General features: G+C 39.9%; 1 protein-coding gene across 2 annotated transcripts in view; it reads right to left on the bottom strand.

The window, feature by feature from the left end:
• Positions 1 to 22,536, bottom strand: part of ARVCF (ARVCF delta catenin family member) — a 595,983-nt gene that overhangs the window by 501,766 nt on the left and 71,681 nt on the right. For both annotated transcript variants that reach the window (XM_066603464.1, XM_066603465.1), the window contains exon 2: positions 11,537 to 11,580. The gene's annotated coding sequence lies outside the window, so the exon portion shown is untranslated. The remainder of the gene's footprint in view (positions 1 to 11,536; positions 11,581 to 22,536) is intronic.

The raw sequence follows: 22,536 nt of genomic DNA, 5'->3' as shown, positions 1-22,536 counted from the left end.
CTATTAGGACTATCATTATTTATTTAATTTGTGATAGCAGCAATTACCAACTAAGAGCAAGGCTGTACATTGAGCAATCATCATAGACATCATATGACCTTAGTAGATTCATTCCATAGCTATAAAGTTCATAAAGTTATTAAAATTACTTTCTGCTACAAGTTATCACAGTCATGTTAAACTTTGCTCTATCTTCATAGCCTGCACTATTTTGTGCAGGACTTTATGGCCATACTGAACTTCTAAAAGCAGAAATGGGTCTAAAAGAGGAGAGCTATACAAAAACTTTCCATTATAAATTTTTCTCGGTTTGTACTCTAGTCCTGGTTTGGGCTTACAAATACTGATGCAAAATGCTGACAGAAATACACCCATTAGAAAGTGATGTTAAGCATTTTTGTTCACTACATTAGGCCTGTATACCAAAATTATAATAGAACATCCCCATATCCCCTATAGAGTGTCCGCCTTCGCAGTGTTCCGCAGCAAATCCAGACCATAGCATGCTATGGAAAAGCACTTTTTCCTGCACATGGGTGGAAATCAATTGTGATTTTTTGGTTGCGGAGGAAAAAAACGTATTATGCTCTATTTTAGTGCGGTGTCCGCATAGATGGCTTTCACTAAAGTCAATGGAAGCTGTCTGATCAGCGGCCCATCCACAATTAACATTCTGGACAGGTTGCGGTTTCCGCTTCATCACATACAGACAGCGCAGGAAAATCTGTATGGACCATATGACACATAAATAAGAAGAAAAGAAGACAGGTACGCGGGGTCACCGGCCGGGCACAGGGTCAGATCCCGCATCTGGAATTCGACCCGGTCGTGTGCATCCAGCCTAAGTATATGTTTTATTAGACTTAGTCTATACCAGACGCATATAACAATATATGAGCAAACAGTTATTTACATTTGTTTTTTGACAAAAAAATTAAAAACAAATCATAAACATATAGCATAACTGATGTGAATTTAATCTTGTATGTTTCTATTGCACCCATTCTAGCAATAACTGTGTGGTTCACTTAAAGAGGATGTCTGACTTGATGACTTCTTGCAGATGGCAAGACTCCCTGAGGCAATCGTGCAGAGCTCTCTGATCAGCTGTTATCTACACGGGAACCTTTCATGTAAGTGCTTAAATCTATATACATTTATCCTAAGACATCATGCACAGGAATAAATTACCTTTCTCACTAGTCAAGCCAGAAACCGGCTGCACACTGATGAGGGGCAATCACCCCAAAACAGTCTGTCTGTACATGGCTGTCTTTTCCTTTTGGAGAAGATTCTGGCTTGGCTCATAATTCCCAATCATTGTTATAAGGCTCATTAAAAGCTCTGCCATTGACTTGCAAGAATTCTGCCTTCCAATGGGTGGCGCTGTAGAGGCATTGTTCTATCTTGCCATTTGCATAACTTTCCCAGAGAAGTATGGATGGCCTTGTAAGTCTTATTGCACCTTCTAGGTCCTCTCTTTAAGGACAAAGCAATAACTTTCCTGACCCAATATAAGACATGAATGATACAGCTGTTTGTATGTTATTCGTTTAGTTAGATTGCGTTTGCAATTGTAACTTCGATAAAATCAGACCAACTATTTTGAGAAATCATTAAGTAATAAAATTAATTCTTAAAAATTAATTAAGTATTACATTTGGGGACAATTTGCTCCTATCAAGGCCATTTAGCAATAGTGGCTCAAATGACTTTTCAGCCACAGTCAATAGCCAATTAAAGTGCTGGGGAAAAGATTTAGAGAGACAGTACCTCCCATATTAAAGGGGTTGTCTCGCGAAAGCAAGTGGGGTTAAGCACTTCTGTATGGCCATATTAATGCACTTTGTAATATACATCGTGCATTAAATATGAGCCATACAGAAGTTATTCACTTACCTTCCCTGCGCTGGCGTCCCCGTCTCCATGGCTCCGTCTAACTTCAGCGTCTAATCGCCCGATTAGACGAGCTTGCGCAGAAGGGTCTTCTGCCTTCGGCTCTGTCCGGCAGCAGCGGCGTTCTGGCTCCGCCCCCTTGTACGCGTCATTGCGTAGCTCCGCCCCGTCACGTGTGCCGATTCCAGCCTCCTGATTGGCTGGAATCGGCACACGTGACGGGGCGGAGCTACGCGATGACGCGTAGAAGGGGCGGAGCCAGAACGCCGCTGCTGCCGGACAGAGCCGAAGGCAGAAGACCCTTCTGCGCAAGCGCGTCTAATCGGGCCATTAGACGCTGAAGTTAGACGGAGCCATGGAGACAGGGACGCCAGCGCAGGGAAGGTAAGTGAATAACTTCTGTATGGCTCATATTTAATGCACGATGTATATTACAAAGTGCATTAATATGGCCATACAGAAGTGCTTAACCCCACTTGCTTTCGCGAGACAACCCCTTTAATTCTTTCCTCATCACTGAAGACTAATGATAAGGACACCGTAAGGCAATTACAGACACCCCATTCTGCAGTTTGTATAACAATCTAGTTCATGACTGCAAAGAAATGCTTAGGTCTGCAATAGTACTGTGCTCTGCCACATTCCCCTGCCCTTCTTGATTTGTCCTTAACATTTGCTAGGTTGACCCTCAGTTATGCACGATTTTATCTAACATTTAGTGACAGAGTCTCTAGTCAGACAGGTACAATACCCGAATCAGCCTGTAGTTAACATAAAAATATGGCCATTATCAGGTCAAGTTTCACCATTCTTCATAGCCAATTGCCCATTTGTGTGCCAGTCTCTGCATACGTCTGCAAACAACTGCTTGGAAATAATAATTAGAATGGTTTAGCGGTTATATACACACACATGGTGTAATCACATAGGGGAAGATATATCAAATTTAGTGCAAAGGAAAAGTTTCTCCTCATTTTCAAAAACTCATAACTTTTATTTTTCTATGTAGCTGTCTGAAGGCTTGGTTTTTGCAGGACGAGTTGTAATTTTCAATGCTAGTATTTAATGTACCATATAATGTAATGAAAAACTTTAAAATTTCCAAGTGGAGCGAAATAAAAAAATTAAAAAAAAACAATTTTGCCATTTTTGCAAGTGTATTTTTACAGTGTACACACTGCAACAAAAAATATATGGTAACTTTATTCTGTGGGTCATTACAACTACAGCAATTTTTTTTTGCTGTGCTACTTAAAATAATGAAATATAAAAAAAATTATATATGTTATACATATATACACACACATACACACACACACTTTTCCTGTCGCCATTTGTGACCACCATAACTTCATCTTTCTGTTGATAGGGTTGTGTGACAGCTCATTTTCTGCAGGACGACCCATGGCTTCTATTGATATCATTTTACATTCGACTATTGCTTTTTATTAAAAAAATTTTCTTGGAGACACTGTGACCAAAAAAGTGTGATCATGGCGTTATGTATTTTGTTTTAATGGCAACGTTCACCATGCAGGAAAAAATAACGCATGATTTTGATAAATTGGACTTTTATGTGCACTGTGATACCAAATGTTTTAGAATTTTTTTAAATTATGAATTCAGGAAAAGGGGTGTTTTGGACATTCAATATCCTTTATTTTTCTAATACAAACTTTATTCTCCAAATATTTTAGATTTCAGCCCATAAAGTATCCATCAAGGACTTGAACTTGCAATTGTTTGATCCTTTATCCCATATACTGCAATACGTCAGCATTACAATTTATGGTATTTGTGCTGGCATAAATGCATGTCAGCCCTGAGGACCTTTACAAGGTCCGAGGCTGCCATGGTCAGTACTGATCGTAGCTGTTGCTGACAGGCATCAGCTGTTAAAGACAGCCTGTAAACGCTGTGTATAGAGTGAGATCGGCTCCTGATCCTACTCCACATAAACTCCAACACCAGAGGGCATACATGTACCCCCAAAGCGTCAAGGGGTTAAAGGGAACCTGTCATCCACTATAAGCACCATAAACTAAAGTAATGATGCTTATAGCTTAGGTGATGTGGAGTGCGGATAGCATTTTATCATACTTAGGCCGCCTGCAGATGGCCAGGTCGGATCCCCTGCGAGAATTCTCGCAGCGGGATCTGACCCACGCTCCTGCAGGGACCAGTGCGGCTCTCACCTGCTCCCACGGCTCCGGCTCCGTGATGTGCCGGCTGCCGGCCAGCCGGCGCATGCGCAGAGCGGAGCCGGGCCGGCACTACTGACATAGAACATGCCGCGATTTGTTTTCTGCGTGTGATTTCACACGGACAAATCGCAGCCGTCTGCCTAGGATTGCGTTTTCTAATGCAATTCTATGGCAGCTGCCAGGGGCAGAAATTCTGTGGAAAATCCCGCTCTGGAATTTCCAGGATGGGGTCATTATCTACCCTGGTGCCTTCCTTTATTCTGGTACAGCCACTGATTTGCCAGTTCCAAGTGCCTCGCTCAGGTGATGAGCCACTCACGTAAATCAGCCACTCCATGCTGCTCTGTGATTGGTTCATGACAGCAGGGCCCTAGGAACTGGCGGATCAGCAGCTGCACCACAATAAAGGAGGGCACCAGGTAATATCACCCTGCCCCCTCCAGCTATGGATCAACATTTTATCCCAGGACCTAAAGGTTGCTTAAATAAAATCTCTCTCATAGTGTCTGTTAGTTGCTAACGAGCAACCACAGAATCACAGCAGTGAAGAAAACGTCTTCAGAGGCAGAGTTTCTTTTAGACATCTATAATGAAAAAGTCCCAAAGGTGTAAATGTCATTTAATACTTAAATGCCTGCAAATTTTTACTTTTGTGTTCATTAACAGATGAATCCAAATCTCTTAGGACTCATTCTGTATATTCTGATATTAAACATGGCAACCGCAGAGCACTTTAGGTAGGATTAAATCACTGTGTACTGTATAAGCCGTGAAAAGTTAGACATACTTAAACCCTTTGGTAAAAACCCGTCACTATACACTGGGAGAAGTCTTTTTCTATCTTTTGTAAGCTGTGAATGTGAGACATTTCTAGCGTTCTAGCCCCATTCTAATAAATGTCACAGAAATTTCTGCAACACATTTGCCACTTGTGAATATAACCCAATTGTTTTACAGTGAATGCACACCTACTGATCACTAAAGATTTGGTACGGTTAGGGTACAGTTCTAGTATGTTACCATCGTGACAGGGATGATGGAAGTCTTACGGGGGAGGACACCCTACTTTTTGATCTTTTATTCTGAGGTCACACTTACAACAGGGTAGTCTGCTCAGTACTTGGCATCAGTATTTGGAAACCAAAATTAACAGTGGAACATAAACTGAGAAAAAAGTATAACGGAAGGATTTTACCTCGGATTTTACAGCATACTTTTTTGGAAAAAACAGATGTACATGCCTGAGGTAGTAACAATACATACCAAAGGCCCCTTTCACATGGGTACATTTTGGTCAGTATTTTCCATTAGTATTTGTAAGCCCAAACCAGGAGTGGAGAATAAACAGAGAAAGACTATAACGAAAAGATATGCGACTCTTATGCGCTTCTGACACATTCCTGGCTTTGGCTTACTAATAAGGTTGTGACCTTATTTTCTTTATTGCCATTGTCATTTCATAGAGACATGCAAGATTAACACTGGCGGAGTCTGTAAGCTTAGACTTCTGCTGCTTCCCAAAACTATAAACTCCCAATCTCTTTTTGCTTTGCCCAGATTTCTGATACTGGGATCTCTGATGCAATACTCTTAAGTAAAGAAACATTCCAAAAATGTTGAGACTGAGAATTACAGAAACTGTAGTATCTGAATACACGGTTGTAGAACTGCAGCCATTATTTTTCAAGTAGGAAAACTAAGCCTGCTCACGTCACCTCTGCTAGAGATCCGTGGCTTCCAAGGAGTAGCACGAATAAAGGAGAGCATCTGGCACGTAAATCAGAGTAAAACGTCCACTCTTTATTTGATGCAGCATATATAAAAGGGACCAACAGAATGACCGAGAACAGCCAGGATTTTTCCTGAAACGTATGGTGGTCCAAGATTAAGAATACCACTATTGTTCATTTTTTGACATATTAAGATAATCCTTTTTTTCTTAATTTCACCTTTAAAGTAATAATATTTTTGGTATAATATTAAAGATCTTTCCTACTTTATATATTGATGGCACAGTACTAGGATATGCCACCATCTTAGGATTGTGGGGGTTCACTTTCTGTGAGCCCCATCAATCCTGAGAGTGAAGGGGCACAGCGTTGATTTAGCATTAAATTGCCTTCACCATTTTCATTACATAATGGCATCAATTTCTCTTGAAACATTAATGCTCAACACAGTCAGTGGATCCAGAAGAGGACGCAGAAGAACACACTGCCCAGATACAATCAAGTTTGACACAAACATGACTGTGGAAAATCTTGAGGAAGTGGCCAAAGACAGGGAAGCATGGCGTATGTTGATCCACAAAGTGACCGAAAGTCGGCAATGACTGAACGGATAAATCATCATCAGTGGCGTCCTGGCACCTGTTGTGAAAAGGGCCAGCTGTGAGTATCGCGGTGCTCCTCTAGTGCTGCACCCCCTTCATTTTCAGAATCGGTAGGGTTCCTAGAGGCTGCTATTCTTGCAGTAGAGGCAGGCGACACAGCAATCAGGGTACAATATGGACAGCGGGCTTACAAAAATATATATATTTTTTATTTTATTTTAACAAATAAACTTGGAGATGAAGTTGGCAGTAGAAGCTTCCGTTAATAGATAAGCAATATGCGGCTATTCAGAAACATTAGACAACCTGACTGACTCTAAGAATATGCTTAACTCCAATGTGAGTGGGGTATAGGAACAATCTGCAATAAATCACAGAGATCAGCAACACACTTCAACTCTAGAAAATGTTATGACCATCGAACGTTTCAACACAGCAATGGCAGTCACCCGCACACTGTCTGAAGGCAACGCAAGTGTTGTCCAATAATATAGGACTATACAGACTCTAATATGCCAAGGACAGCCGTGTAAATAAATCATATTTGCACTACAGTAGTATGATACCTAGTGTGCAGAGCTTCCTTTCCTTTATTCTTGATAATCCTGTGTCATTTACATGTTGACCTAAATATCCAGTGCAGTTTTAACAACAGGATTCAGCAGTAAGAGATCCAAAGTCCATCTAGCAAGAGGAGTAGGATGCATCTATAATGCTGGTCTTTTAAGGGATTTTAAACTAATTTACTTCTTGAGGATGGATGATAATCTTTTTCAATCTTGTCATCTGTGTCTTCTGTAGCGCTGTAGCCTTGAATGGTGTAGCTTTTATAGATCAGACGGTTTGGTGAATGGAATAACGGAAATCATTTCCTTGCCACAATGCTTATGATTCATCTACCACGCCTGAAGACTTTCTATTGCAGAATACAGGCTACCTTTTTATAGCCCTACTTTATATGTGAAAACAATATAAGTTGGGGAACACAATCACACAGCTATCTATGATCATCTCTTCTGGATACAGTAAAGTATTTCTACTTAACGGCCTAAGGTTGGGTTTACATCACAGTTTTGTTTTCCATTTTTTTATTCTAACCTAAGAACAGAAAAACTGAAAAAAATAATAATATCCCCACATATTTAGTGGAACTTCTTTAGATTCAGTTCTGTGTGGTTTCCGTTTTTTTTTTTTCTTTTTTAAAGAAAAAAAGACTAACCTGATTTCAATGGGCTTTCAAAAAACGGTAAGCTTTCAGTTTGTTTCAGTTCCGTAAGGTTTCAGTGGGTTTAAAAAAAAGAAAAGGAAATCAATGGAAATCATGTGAAAATCTTTCAGTTTGCTCCCGTTCTGTTAGGTTTTCATTAGGCTGAACTGGGTGTCTCCTTTTGGCCTTAAATACTATGGTACTATATTATTTTACTATGTTCTGCTCCCCTATGTATGTGGTGTATGGGAGATATAGCAGCTGGTCTCCATCTACCCTACTGGAGCCGAGTTCAGGGAAAATTGACAATGAGAAAGTGAGCCTATGGAATTGGAAAATGGCTAAAAATGCAGGATACTAGTTATATGATAGCTGGAAATTATGTTGTTCCTTATGTACACACATGACATAAAAATCTGTATGTCTGAAACCACCCTAAAGGGATAGCTGGCATTTCAGTAAATACAGGTCAGAATTTTCCTATTGTAAGTGGTCTAGTTTCCTCCTATGTCTAGAATAAAAAAAAGAGAACAAATGCTCTACCGAGTGCTGCGTCCCTTCAAACGTCACTGCAGAGTCCCATACAGTCTATGGAAAATATACTAGTACAGAACCCATATACGGCTGTCTGAGATCAGCCAACTACCGGTCATTACAGCAGGAGCCAAAGGGGCAAAAACGTAACAGAGTCCATCTACCTCTTTGTTCCAAAGCTCAGCAGACCTACCTGCTTTTTAAGAAAGTTAAAAAATATTTGCTAATTATGAATCACATGATATAACACATTAAAATAAGGAACTTTCATACTAATACTGAAACATTTGTGTTTGAAAATCTACCTATTCTTTTTATGTCCAATTGAGTGAGCTTCAGATCACTACTGACAATTGACCAAGTTGAATATATGCTGACCTAGCAACCTTCTCAAAATTGCTTGCATATGCCAGAATATATGCGACTAATAAAAGAAGTGTGGCATTCTGAATATATAAAGGTCTTGACCCATTTGTTCTCTTTACTAGAAAAACTATTTCCCTGACATTTTGTAATACTTATTTTTGGACAGTGCACAGGATTCCTGGTATACTTTTTTCAATATTATTACCTGAGATAGTGGAGTTACATTATTCTTTATTTTAAAAATACCTGACTAGCCCCTTTGTGGCAAGACGTTACCCGATTATAACGAACCATTTGTGCTTCCGCACTGCAGTTCAGGCCAGAGTTGACGCTCTTATCTATTCCCCCGGGCCCAGTCTCTCAGCTCAAAAAAGATCTGCTCAGGCACCTTATTATGGCTATGTGACAGATTATTCCCAGATATTGGAGACATAGTATCACAATCCTGAGAGTAGTGTGACTGAAGGCCATGGAATCCTTGAACTACATGGAGGAGCTTAGATATAACGACCTGGACGCAGAATACTCTATCCAGACGGCCGAAGTAGCATAGAATTTAGAGTTCCGAGACTCTCCCTCCCTCACATCATGGCTGAGGAGTGGAGTGATACAATGAGAGTTCCCCAGGTGATTGAATATAGAAATTCAGAGAAATTCTATGATCAGTTTTCGTCTTTGGACCCAGGGCACCTTCCTTTCCCTAACCCTTCGAACTGTCCCCTTCTTGTGCTTTCTCCTTTCTCACTTTCTTTTGGTTTTCTCACCCCATTAGGGGGGAGAAATCATTGGTCAAAATACTGAAAAGGTTGAAATGTTAACTTATGTTAAATACAAGCAAATGAAGAGATTGAAGAAGACACCAAATGTAGCAATGTCAATAGATGTGGGTAATGTCTCTATCTATAAAATTGTTCAATATTTAATGTCCCATTTTCAAATGTTGAAAGTTCAATAAAAATCTTTTTTAACATAAAAATAACTGCCTAATCCATTAATACGGCTATTTGTGAATACACACAGCATGCAGATACTAAGCAATGAGAACATACCACAGTACATGCATGGATCACTGCAGATCATTGTGAACTATTCATTAAGGATGATAGATGAGTTGCTGGTGGGGAACAATGTACACTTTTGGAAATTTAGCACGTTTTAACAAATATATTTGTTCTTCTATGTCTATTGCAGTCACTTCCATGCAGTGCAGCATTCTGCCTGTTGCTTATAGGGCACCATCTTTACGCTGAGATTTTTCCCTGCTTTCTCTTTTACCATTCTGTGCTATCTATCCCATGATGAATCAGCACAACCTCTAGTGAGCAGCTAGAGCCTGTACCATCTCTGCCTGCTGGGGGATACTGTATATGATTTTCTATATTCATCTAAATATGCTACAGACCATAAGTATACAGTCAGGGGGCTAAATTGATATCTCCCTCATAAGTGTGTGACAGCAGCCTCTAATCATCCTCAGCAATTGGACCCTCTTACTATTTTTTACTAAAATGTCCCCACAAAGAATTTTGGAAGGTGGAACACCAGGCTGCTTCTACTTTTACTTACAGAAGTTAAGAGTTTCATTACTCTCTTTTGGAAACATACTGCTCCTCCCTCAAAGCCTGACATTTATAGCCGCATTCAGTATACCTGTTTAGAATATTTGACTGCATCCATTCGTAATATGCTGGATAAATTCAACTCTATATGGTCTACCTGGAATTCTTATGCAATTACTATGCACTTGTAAAGGTTACTTTCTCCCCATTCTGTCATGGGGGAGTCTTTGTTTTTGTGAGTCTGTGCAACCTCAACTCTGTTTCTTCCTCCTTTTCTTATTGGTTTGATACTGTTAGACATTGATTGGACAGTATTTGTAAGTTGCTCCTTATAATACTGCATAGTCAATATCCGGGTGGATCACCTAATGCAAATTGATTGTTTTGCTATCTCACTTCCCCGATAGCTCTGGATCCCATTGTTTCTTCTATGTGGAATTTAGGAGATCTTGATATGTTACTTTCTCTGTCATGTGGTTTAAATGTCTTGTTAGGAGGAATACCATACCCTTTGTAATTTACTATATTAAAAAAAAAAAAAATTCAGTTTAAAAGAAAAATAACTTCACCAAAGTGGCTTTTTAGGCATTTTTAAAAAAGCTAAAAAAAAACCAAACAAACCATGAAAACACAAATTATAGATAACTTGCAAAGAAAACCCTAAGCTTACCTGCAGGGATTCTGAACTATTCCTACATCTTAGAGTTTAGAAATATGTGGTAGTATGAATGTTAAGCGAATGCATAAACGTAGTCATTTTTATGAATTCTCAGAACTGTGGTCTTTCAGGGCAGCAGTTCTGCATATTTCAGCTCAACAGGCAGAGTACTCACAAGCTATGAAGCTTTCCTTGACAGCTTGAGCCAAAGCAACTGCATATAAAGGACTAAATTAGCCATTTTCAGTTGGTAAGAAACAAGAAAGAGTTTTCAAACAATACTTCTATAACATTTTTTAAAACAGTTATGTAAGGAGTCATTGGACTAGAACTCAAAAAGTCTTTAAAGTGTTCACAATAATCTTCCAAAACTCTTTTCACCAATTCAAAAAAAATAAAAGCTTTTTGCACTAATAAAAAAAAAAAATTCTTTGTTAGGGGCTTCCTTCAAAGATTTCATCATGAAAAATGATGGACATCTTAGCAGAACTCAATGGACCCCATTAAAGGCTTTTGGGGTTTCGTATGCATCCATCATGTGACAGATTTTGCACAACTTTGCTTCCATTATAAAAAGGAAGCCACAATGCTGATGTGGGGTGGGATAAAATAGGGAAGAGCATGGAATACCCCTTTTAAACTTGCTGGTCATGCAAAAGAAAACACATGTAAGCACTGAAATCTCCCCTGAATCATATAGTTGTAGTCTGTAAGAAAATTTCGCCCCTTTTCAATTCTATATACTAGTGTTGAACCAAAAAAGACCAAAAAGGCTCTTACCGTGACAGTTGTCTTGTCAGTCTTCAATGACCACCAAACTGAACCTGAAGCGAAAGCATACATAGAATGTTTGAGCCTTATAAAGATTTTAACAACAGTTTTAGGCTGCATTCACACGACCATATATCGGCTGGATATTCACGCCGGCCGATATACGGCGTCTCTCTCTGCAGGGAGAGGAGGCTGGAAGAGCCAGGAGCAGTGCTCTGAGGTCCTGCCCTCTCTCTGCCTCCTCTCCACCCCCTCTCTGCCCCTCTGCACTATTTGCGATGAGGAGGTGGAACGAAGGCGGGGCTAAGTTCTGGGAATTAGCTCCGCCCTCATCCCACCTCTTCTCATTGAAAATAGTGCATGGGGGTGGAGAGGAGGCAGAGAGGGGACGGAGCTCAGAGCACTGCTCCCGACCCTTCCAGCCTCCTCCCCCTGCAGAGAGATACGCAGTATATCGGCCGGCGTGAATACCCGGCCGATATACGGTCGTCTGAATGCATCCTTAGATTCATTTTCTTCTTAAAACCACACAATCCACATTATATAGCACCACAAATTTAATACTTCATAGCATAAACACACATACAGACAGACCTAATTGAAAATAACAAATATCTGCCCACATTTAAAGTCATTATCTGCCACATAAGGTACCAAAAATTTACCAATCCATGAGGATATAACACTGAAAAGATCTACTTAATCTTCAGGACTTTTCACACGGGACGGAATATTCCACAACATGCCGTCCCTGAATTCCGTACCAAAATCCACACTGCTAACTGCGGATTTTGATGCTGAATTGCTGACAAGATTCAGCTTTTTTCAATACCACACCAAAATCTGCAGTTAGTCGATTTTGGGGCTGAATATGTCGCATGAGGGCAAATTTCGCAGTGTGGAATGTTTTGTCCGGTGTGAATGGTCTCTAATGGAAATTTGCCAACATGTAATAAATTGTGAGATAACATGTATCTTCAACAATTGGATATGCTGCGCTTTATATTTCAATTTGAAAAATGTTCTTTCAATGATTTGAAGTAGAGCAGACTCACACTGTGTATAGCCGATCTAAATGTACACATCCAAACATTCCTTAAGAGGAGCATTCCAGAAAAACATTAAAAACTAGGTTATGTCTAGTGCAGAGCCCAAGGGTCCGTTTACATGAGCAGATTTATCATTTGAACCAGATAACAGTTGTCAAAATTAGCGCGTTCGCTGGGGCAGCCTATTTACACAAGCAGATACATTGTTGGTTTGTTCAAACAAGAAATCGTTTAGTTGTTCACGTTTGTTGTATAAGGGCTTATTCAGACGACCGTATATGGGCCGCGTATTCACGCTGGCCGATATACGGCGTCCCTCTCTGCAGGGGGAGGAGGCTGGAAGAGCAGGTCATGGTTTGAGGACATCCTATAGAGAGAACACCTGAGCCAATGTCTGAGGAAATCCTGAACACATGACCTGTTGGAGGGTTGTGACGACTGGAGTTTAGGAAACACAGTTTTAGCCCAATATTCTACACCAATAGGTTTGTGCATTTTGCTGACACATTTTTAGACTCCTAGTAGTTATATTCCCTTTACTAGATACTCTTCAAAATGGTCTACTGAGGTACAAAATATATCTAAAACACATAAAGCAAAACATATACACCAGTTTTTTTGGTACCAGAAATTTGGCGCATTTAGGTTAGTAAATCTTCCCCGCTGTTTTACCAAGAATATTCACATATCTTCCTGATTCACTATTCACATTCTATCTTAGTATATACAGTAACCAAGTAGGACAAGACTATATAGATCTTTAGTTAACAGCGGGTCATGCTGTATACTGACATCAGAGAGCTGATAAAATTAAGCGTTGTGCTTAGCATTTAAAATCCCAACTCAGAAGCAAACTCCCTCATCCTTGCAGTGATATCGAGGACTTCTGTTTGTCACAGCAGGCATGGGGGGGGGGGGGGGGGGGGTCTAGCAACATATGATCTCGACTTGCACCAATTAGATCACTATCATGCGTGATCTGTTTACAAGGGATTACAGGGAAAATATAGGCCATATTATTCCTTCTAACCCCAAGAAAAATTAATAAATAAAAATGAGACACACTAGAAATATAATAAGGTCTACTGTTGTTGGACATTATAGCAAGAAGGTACCATATATGTGTTATCATTATGCCATGAAGAATTGAAGGATATTTTTTTTTTGCATGCAATTATTGGGTTAGAGGGGTTATGCAATGAAAAAGACTTATCACCCATCCCACAGGTTAGGTCATAAATGTATGATCGCTGGGAGACCCCCCCCCCCCCCCCCTCCTGGAAGAGTTTGAATGGAAAAGGGATCATACCTGTACCTTTCTGCTTTATTCAATGTCTATGCAACTGACAGATACTTAAGTGCAGTACTCTGCCATTTCCATCCCATAGTCTTTGAATGGAAAGGCAGTGCACATGCCTGACTACCACTACATTTAAACTCCTCCGGAACTAGGAGATCAGAACCTGGGAGATTAGTGGGAGTCCCAGCAGTCATACATTTATCATCTAACATAGTCCATCTATTTCAGACAATGGTCATCTAGTTCAGCCTTTTTACACCCTCCCATGTTGATCCAGAAGAAGGCAAAAAGCTCAATGAGGCAAATAAATTTATTTATTTACTTACAAGTTATTTGTATAGCACCAACTTATTCCGCAGCTTTTTCAGGTAATTTATTTAGTACCAGCCTCGGTAAAAATGAAGGATGGAAGGCTGAGACAGCCTTGAGCCGGCTACCTGAACCTTCAGGTCGTGAGTGAGAGCTTAGGACTGCATTGCTGCCTTAACACTCTGCAACACACAAGGCTTTAGGAAAATGACAGGTAGCGTGGACGCTGGCTGGACACAGGGCATGCATGGACACTGTGGGCTCCTACATGCAGAATCCGACCCGTACGTGTGAGATCAGCCTTAGGGAAAGTTTCCCTTCTGTTGTCAGAATTCAAACCTGCGATCTCCTGCACCCCGAGCAGCAGCCCTACTTATTGGGCCATTTCAGCATAAGTATTTTTCACAAGATAAGTAATTTAACACCTAGACACTTGTAATACTTAGATATATGGCATAGCAGCATATATCCTGTGCAGCAGGAAGACAAAACTCAAGTTCTACTTGAAAGCAGCACAGTGTTCCCCAGCATGGGCTTATCAGTATGACACCGATGCCTTCTCCTGCATCTACCCAGTGATGAATCACAAAGTAGTGTCCGTTTCAGAGTATGTGATCATCATGATTGATAATTATAGTAAATGACTATACCATTGGTTTCAAAACAAATTATGGTGCCACTCTGTGTCTCTGCTTCTTTCACTCTCATCTCAACCAGGTCCTTAAAAATTACTCCATGGACTTAAGCCATACGTTCAAAGTAACGACCACAAATGTTGTATTTTCTGAAATACCACCTGTGAAATACCACCTGTGTTGTATTGAAACGCCAGGAGAGGTTAGCATAGTTAATAAGGATAACATAAAAATAAAAAGCCTAAAAACCTTTCAAGTGCATGGTACCCAATGTCAGAAGTTTTACCAATAAAATTGACAAATTGGAATTAATTACAGTACATTTGAGGAAAAATGTGACATTACGGAGACATGATAGCTTTGTCTGAGCAGTTTACTTTTACGGTCAGTTTGTTCGGAAGGGATTGTAAAAATTGGGACAGGGGTTTACCTTTATGCAAAGTCCTGTCTAAAGCTCACTATACTGGAAAATATATGGGGGGAAAAATTAACATGTGAAGTCTCCATGGACGGAAATACATAGAGGAAAAAGTAATAATTAAAATGTAAACAGGAGTTTGCCATAAGCCACCAAATATAACCCTATCAATAGACAATGTATTGCTTGGTAATTATGGTGAATTTCAACTAATCATATGTAAACTGGGAAACAAATTGCAAGTTCTTTCAATATTTACCACTTAGTATTTTTACGGAAAGGAAATATCAAATTCTTAATTCCCTTCTGACTACCTCACTTTGTCAATCTCCTGGTGATACGATTTACATTTGGTTGTCCAGAGGCTTTGGAGTATAGATCACCCAGTTATTTACGGTTTAATAAGCTGTTATATATGGAAGAACCCATAGGAAACCATTTTGAACAAGCGCATATTCCTCCAGACTCTCAACAACTGATCTTTTTTTATTTATTTATTTATTTTTTTAAAACTACCAAACAGGTCATCAACGGTCATTAAAAAGTGCATTATAGGATACCTGATTATTAAGAAGTTAACTCCTATTACGCAGAGCAGATAAACATGATTAATTCCTTTGAGTCTGGACCCAATGGTTAGACTATATGATCCTTCCCTCCCAAACTAGCCGGTCTCTAGTTTCTCTGTAGTGAGGCCATTTGGAGCTAAATATCATGTTTTTGCATCATTAGCCTTGGTTCCTGCCTCTGTGAGAGAAGGCTCCCCTCCCCCACCTTCCTTTTTTTCTTTCCTATTTGCCCCTTTAACTTTAGCCCTGGCTAAGCTGCTGCTTCATGAATGACCCTTCATGGAGTTTTTGCTATGGACACGCAAGTTTATCTGTTACAGTGATCATACCTTCCAGTCAATTCTCATTTATTTTGTGCCCTTGCTTATGAGTCACCTGTTGATTGCCTTGTTCTTTATTAGCCTGTATTTAATATTTGAATTATTGTTTGTTTCCCCCTTCTTTGTAATGTGTAAAATTTAAATAAAAACAAAATTTAAAACAAAATAAGACAAAAAAAAACGAACATACTTGAACTTAGCGTGTTAACTACTTTGATCCCATTAGCTTAGCTTATAGGGCTCAAAGTTGCTGACAGAGTCTCTTTAACAGCCTTTTAAAGATCTGTTGAACTGCATACCTTATGGGAACAAAAGGATTAGAAACAGTAAGGAAACCAATGTGGTTAAATAAAGATGTAATGGGGTAATAAATAATACAACTAAAGCATTTAAACTACTAATACAGGAAGTCAGTGAGGAAGCAATAAAAAGCTTTAAGGAAAAAATAAATTATATAAAAACAGACAAGAGCAGCAAAGGTGGAGACAGAGAAACTCAATGCCAGAGAGTAAAGCTAAGCTACTTTTCTTCAATCAGATAAATAGTAAAAATGTTAAAACTGAAAGTGTTGGCCCTTTAAGAAAAAGTGAGAAAATTGTAGAAGGTGAAGAAGAGAAAGTAAATCTAATAAATCTTTTTTTCCTCTGTATTAACAAAAAGAAAATGAAATGCCAGGTGAAATACGGAGGGGTAAACTAAACTCTACATCAAATGTCCATCAAATTAGACATAAGTGCAAAGCGGCTTTAAAAAAAAATATTAAAAAACAGACATATCACCAGGTCCAGATGGTACACACCCCCAGGTACTAAGGGAATTAAGTAATGTTATAGACGAACCCATATGTCTAATATTTTATTAATTCTATGGAGACTGCTCAGTTCCTCAGGACTGGAAAATAACAAAAGTGGTGCCAGTAAAAATGGGTCAAAAAGTAAACCTGGAAGCTAGAAGTTTGTCAGTTTAACCTTCATTGTGGATAAAATGTTTGAACTTTTTCTAAGAGATGCTATCCTTCAGTATCCCAAAGAAGATGAACAAAGAAGCACATATCAGCATAGGTTTATGAAGGACTGAGCCTGTGAAACTCAGTCCTTGAGGGGATACGTTCAAGACTGTACTGGCAAGAGTCATTTATTTATATACATCTTGATTTTGCCAAAGCATCTGATACTGTGCCACATAAAAGGTTGGTACATAAAAAGAAAATGCTTGGTCTGGAGAAAAAGTGCACAAGTGGGGAAGTAACTGGCTCTGGGATAGAAAATAGAGGATGGTTATTAACAGTACCTTCCCAGACTGGGTCAGTTAGTAGTGGGGTATCATAGGGGTCAATACTGGGCCTCTTTTATAAATATATATATATGGATTACTGATAAATGTAAGGTTATGCACTTGGGCAGGAGATATACATGTCACTATTACATATTAAATGGGAAACCACTGGGCAGAGTGATCCAGGTACGTTTACGATGTACTAAAATTCTGATGTCCATTTCTGGGACATCCAGTGTCAGGCAGCTGCTGCCAACGCAAATAAGATCATGGGGTGCTTCAAAGCACCGGTGTACATGATGAGAACATAGTTCTTTCATTTTACAAAGCACTAGTCAGACCACACAATACATTATATACAGTTTTCGGAAGGGGAGCACTAAAAAGACATACTGTAGCTTGAGCATGTTAAGGGGCAGCCAACTAAAGTATTAAATAAAACAGGCAGACTACAGTACTCAAAGAGATTAACCAATTTAGCCGTTCTTTAGTTTAGAAAAAAGATGGCTGGGGGGGGAGGGGCTAATAACCATGTATAACTATATCAGGGGGCAATACGGAGATGTCTCCCATTATCTATTTATACCCAGGACTGTGACTGTATAAAGAGAACATCCTTATGTCTAGAGAAAAGAAGGTTTGTACACCAACATAGAAGGGGGTTCTTTACTGTAAGAGCAGTGACACTATGGAACGCTGTCTGAGGACGTGGTGATAATATACTCACTAAAAGTTCAAAAGAGGCCTCTACTTTTTTTTTTTTTTTAGAACAATTGTCACTAGCTTACTTTAGTAGGTCTGTTAATCCAGGGATTTATTCTGACTGCCAGACTTGGAGTCAAGAAGGATTTTTTTTTCCTTAAGATGAGAAAAATTGGCTTCCACTTCAAAAGGTTTTTTTGCCTTACTCTGGATCAACATTGCAGGATAACAGGCTGAACTGAATGGATGCAAGTCAGCCCTACAAACTATGTTACTATCTTACAGCTGAGGTCCCACTAGAACTGTATACAGCAGGATCACGATCTCCCACTTTCTACTGGTTGTACAGCAGTGCAGACAAACAACCTACCTGTTTTTCCTACTGTCTGGTCATGGTGTTGACTAATTTTTAAACTGTCAGAAATCAAAACCCCTAAGGGAACTTTCACACAGGATGGAAAGTTCCACAACAACGTTGTGAAATATGCCGCCCCCTGAAGTCTACACCAAAATCTGCACTGCAGATTTTGATGCAGAATTACCAGCAGGATTCTGCTATTTTCAATTCTGCATTAAAATCCACACAACAGTGCAGATTTTGGTGCTGAATATTTCACAGAGGGACATATTCCACAACACTTGCGGAAAATTCCAACCTGTGTGAAAAATCCCTTAACCTCCCCTCTAAAGTCCTACCGAACACTGAACTGCCAATAAGAAACTCAGACTGAGGAGTTCTGCATTATCTCCCATTTTGATGCACTGAAGTACAGTTTCTTTTGTTTTCACTGTTTCCATAGAAGCTATATAATGTTGTATGTTGCAGAGACCACCAGGAATATCACCCTATTGCAGACTTTTGTGTTATAAGGAAACAGACATAAATCTTGTGTAAAACTTGCTCCTATGTCACTTACTAACATACTGGAAAGAATCCTGGGACAGAACTATGTGGTCACTACTTGTAACTGGTCTCTCCTCAGAATACACACCACTTATAATAAAACTCTATAGTGATTCTGATCCTTTAGACAACTGCAAATCCACTGAACTACCGCCGGATTAAGTCCCATGTTCATTAATTTATCTATGAGCGCTTTATGTGGAACTGAATAAAAAGCTTTGATCCAGATAAATGATATACACAGCACAACCTTCATCCATCACCTTTTGTGACAAGAAAGGCAATATCGAGGATTGGTTTGACATAAATGGACCTCAGTAAAGCCGTACTTGGTGCACAATAAGTTATTGATTTTTAGGTGGTCAGTTATCCCCCCCTTTTTTTTAAATAAGAGTTTCCATTATTTTACTACAACAGATGTTAAAAGGTGACTGACCTGTAGTTGCCAGCAACTACCCTTCTTGTGTTTGGGTTAACAAATATTAAATAGCCAATGTTGTCCCAATTTACTGCCCAAGACCACTAGGATCCTTACGTTAACTCTCAGACTGTACTAGAAGAGCAGGTATATTGACATTAACCCCTTGTTTTCTCCTTTACTACCATAGATTCTGACATTATGCCCTTCATTGCCCTACACCACCAGCCTTAAATTAATTCTCTCACAGTCATAGGCAACCAGACAAACTGACACAGTTACCTCTACACTGCCCAAAACCACCAAGAACTACTACATTCATCCCCTCACTGCTCTAGACCATTAGGACTTCTGATATTAATAACTTCACTACCCTAGACCACCAAGACCTTACTGCCCTTTATGATCAAGAATGCCAACACTAATAGTTTTATTACTATAGAACACCAGAGCTACAAACATTAATCCCTTCACTGTCTGAGACCATCAGGAATACAGACAAACTTTTTGGTGGTGGGGGAATTGGGGGACTGAAATTTTGCATTAGGGCGCTGTTGGTACTTTACTGCTTATGTACAAGAGCCTAGACTACTGGGGAGCAGCATTACACGTCACTGGGGTAGTAAGTCAATAAGCAGCTACTCTTGTTTCTTCTAATGAAGCTACAGTGCCCAGTAATCCAGGGTGAATGAATAATGTATACAGTACAGCTTCTTAAAGGGTACTTGTCACCTACGTTATGGTGCTGTTAGGGGAGGTGACAGGAGCTGGGTGATGGTTTTTATTTGCTCCCTGGTTCCCATATTATCTGTTGCTGAAGTCCTCAGATTGTTGCGAGAGCGCTCTCCCATAGACTTGTAGGACTTCAACAGCAGATAGAGTGGGAACCAGGGAGCAGGTATAAAAAATACATCACCAGGCTCCCAGTTACCTCCCCTTCATAACTTAGTTTAAAGTGTTCAACACTGAATTACACAACTCTGCCTGCAGCTAGTAGTGGTTTTCAATTTATTTTTAGTCAAGTAAAAAACCATCATGTATGGAGTACAGACACCATGATAGGAAGACTGGCTGTCCTACTCTGCAAATCTTGCAAGTAAAGGATTACATGTAAATAAGACTTATGCACGCCTACATCCAGAATGTAATTCTCCATTGGTGAACTTTAATTTATGATGTTTTTAATCATCAAGTTCTACAATACTGATTGCTAATGAAATGATTAGGTGTTTGTGTTCTGCTTTTGTTTTCCTTCTTGTGTTGATGGTCTGGTTTATAAATTTGAGGGAGTTGCAAGGAGCGTATGCAAACAAATGGAAATTTGTTGCAGCATGCATCTTTTATGTTATTTCTAAGCCCTTTAATGGTAAGAATGCAATGAGCAGTGCCTCCAGCCAGGTCTTTCTTTTTGCAAGGCTTGACTTTAGTGGGGGAAACTGTACATGGCTGGTGGGGTTTGTGTGCCAAAGCATTTTTTAGTACCAGTCTGGCTCTGCATAACTTTCATATACATATAGTTACATATATTATACATACTAATTTCTCCTTCAGAGCTGAGACATCCCAATGGTGTGGAGAATTTGTGGTGCTTGAGCTACTCTGTGCCCCCTCCCTCTCCTTTTTCTGTCCATTCTGACAGAGCTGCTGCCTGGTTCATGTTCCAACATCAGGGAAAAAGTTGCAGCTGTTGCAAATGGCTGCAGTACAGATAGAAAAGTATGGCCTGGCACAAGCGAGCCGGTCGGATTCTGCGTGCAGGAGGCCCGCAGTGGATTCCGTCTGAGCCCAGCCGGTGACCCTGCACACGGCACTTAACTGTATTGCGCATGACCACAGAGGCTCGCAGGTGGTCATGCATAGTACAGTTTTTTGTTTGTATTTCCTGCGCTGTCCCTCAGTGATGACATGGGTACCTGTAGCCCTAACGCAATGTCTATTGCAAATAGGCTGTGGGTCATATGCCTGCATTGACATCAATGGAGGCCGTGTGTGTGGATTCTGCTGTAAAATAGAGCATGCTGCGATTTTTCTTCGGCTCGCAGAATAAGCAATTCATACCTGCAAGTGTGAAGGAAAATTCGAAAATGCGTGCCTTTCAAGGCCCGCATTTTACTGCGAATCATCAATGTGGACGACTCAATTCAAATCTGGTCATATGAGACCAGCCTAAGTGGGAAGGCATTTGTACCGGACTGCTCCTGCAGTGAGTTTCTCGGTTGCACTGTCGGACATGCACAATAGAGATTTTTTTTAAGCTTCTGCTTTTCCCGCGGAATCCGCAGCCCATCCACAATGCCAACATCGGTGGGGTCCACTGATCAGAATCCCCATTGATAATCTGAACATTGTTGGCTGGACGTCATCAGTGGTCAGGGCTAGAAGTGTAATAGACGGCTTCACACCCGCTGAAATGAATGGGAGCAATGCATTCTAGTACACTTCTGGCTCTGACCACCAATGCAGTCATATGGCCCCACTGCACTGACAATGGCCAGAGGAACAGCTGATTAGTGCAGATCCCAAATAGTGGACCCCCATAGGTCATCAATAGTAAAACTCCTGGAATAATACACTTTTAAATTACACTTCTTAGAGTAGATCTCAGAATCTGAAACTGCAGGTCTGGAACTATGTATGAATACAAACTTGCTTATTTCTGTTTGCCTTGCTGCCTATGAAGAAGTGAAGCTTTGAAGTGTGCAGGTGAGGACTGGTGCTGACAAAACAACAAGTGATATTTTGTTGCTTTCTGTCACAGAACAGCATAAACAAGGCTTCATCCCTCATAAGACTGAGGCTACAATGGAATGATTTTGTGCACTGAAAAACATCCAAGCAATGAAACTTTGCTTCCTTTGGGTTTAAAGCTGAAGCCAGGAATGAGAATTGCAATATAGTGATTTAAATGAATATCTGGAAAGGCATTTGGAACAGAACATTATTAAAGACAATAAACTTTTCGCTATAAAAAGATCAAAGATGACTCAGAACTCACCTATAATAATGGGCATCAGCAAAAGTAATATTCTGGATTAGTCAATACATAGAATTTTCTTTAAATGAAAAGACAGACAGACAGGGGAAGAACAGCGTGACAAACGCACTGATCT

The sequence above is a fragment of the Eleutherodactylus coqui genome, chromosome 5 (assembly GCF_035609145.1).
Source record: "Eleutherodactylus coqui strain aEleCoq1 chromosome 5, aEleCoq1.hap1, whole genome shotgun sequence".
NCBI lineage: Eukaryota > Metazoa > Chordata > Amphibia > Anura > Eleutherodactylidae > Eleutherodactylus > Eleutherodactylus coqui.
This window is presented reverse-complemented; position numbering and strand designations above follow the sequence as displayed.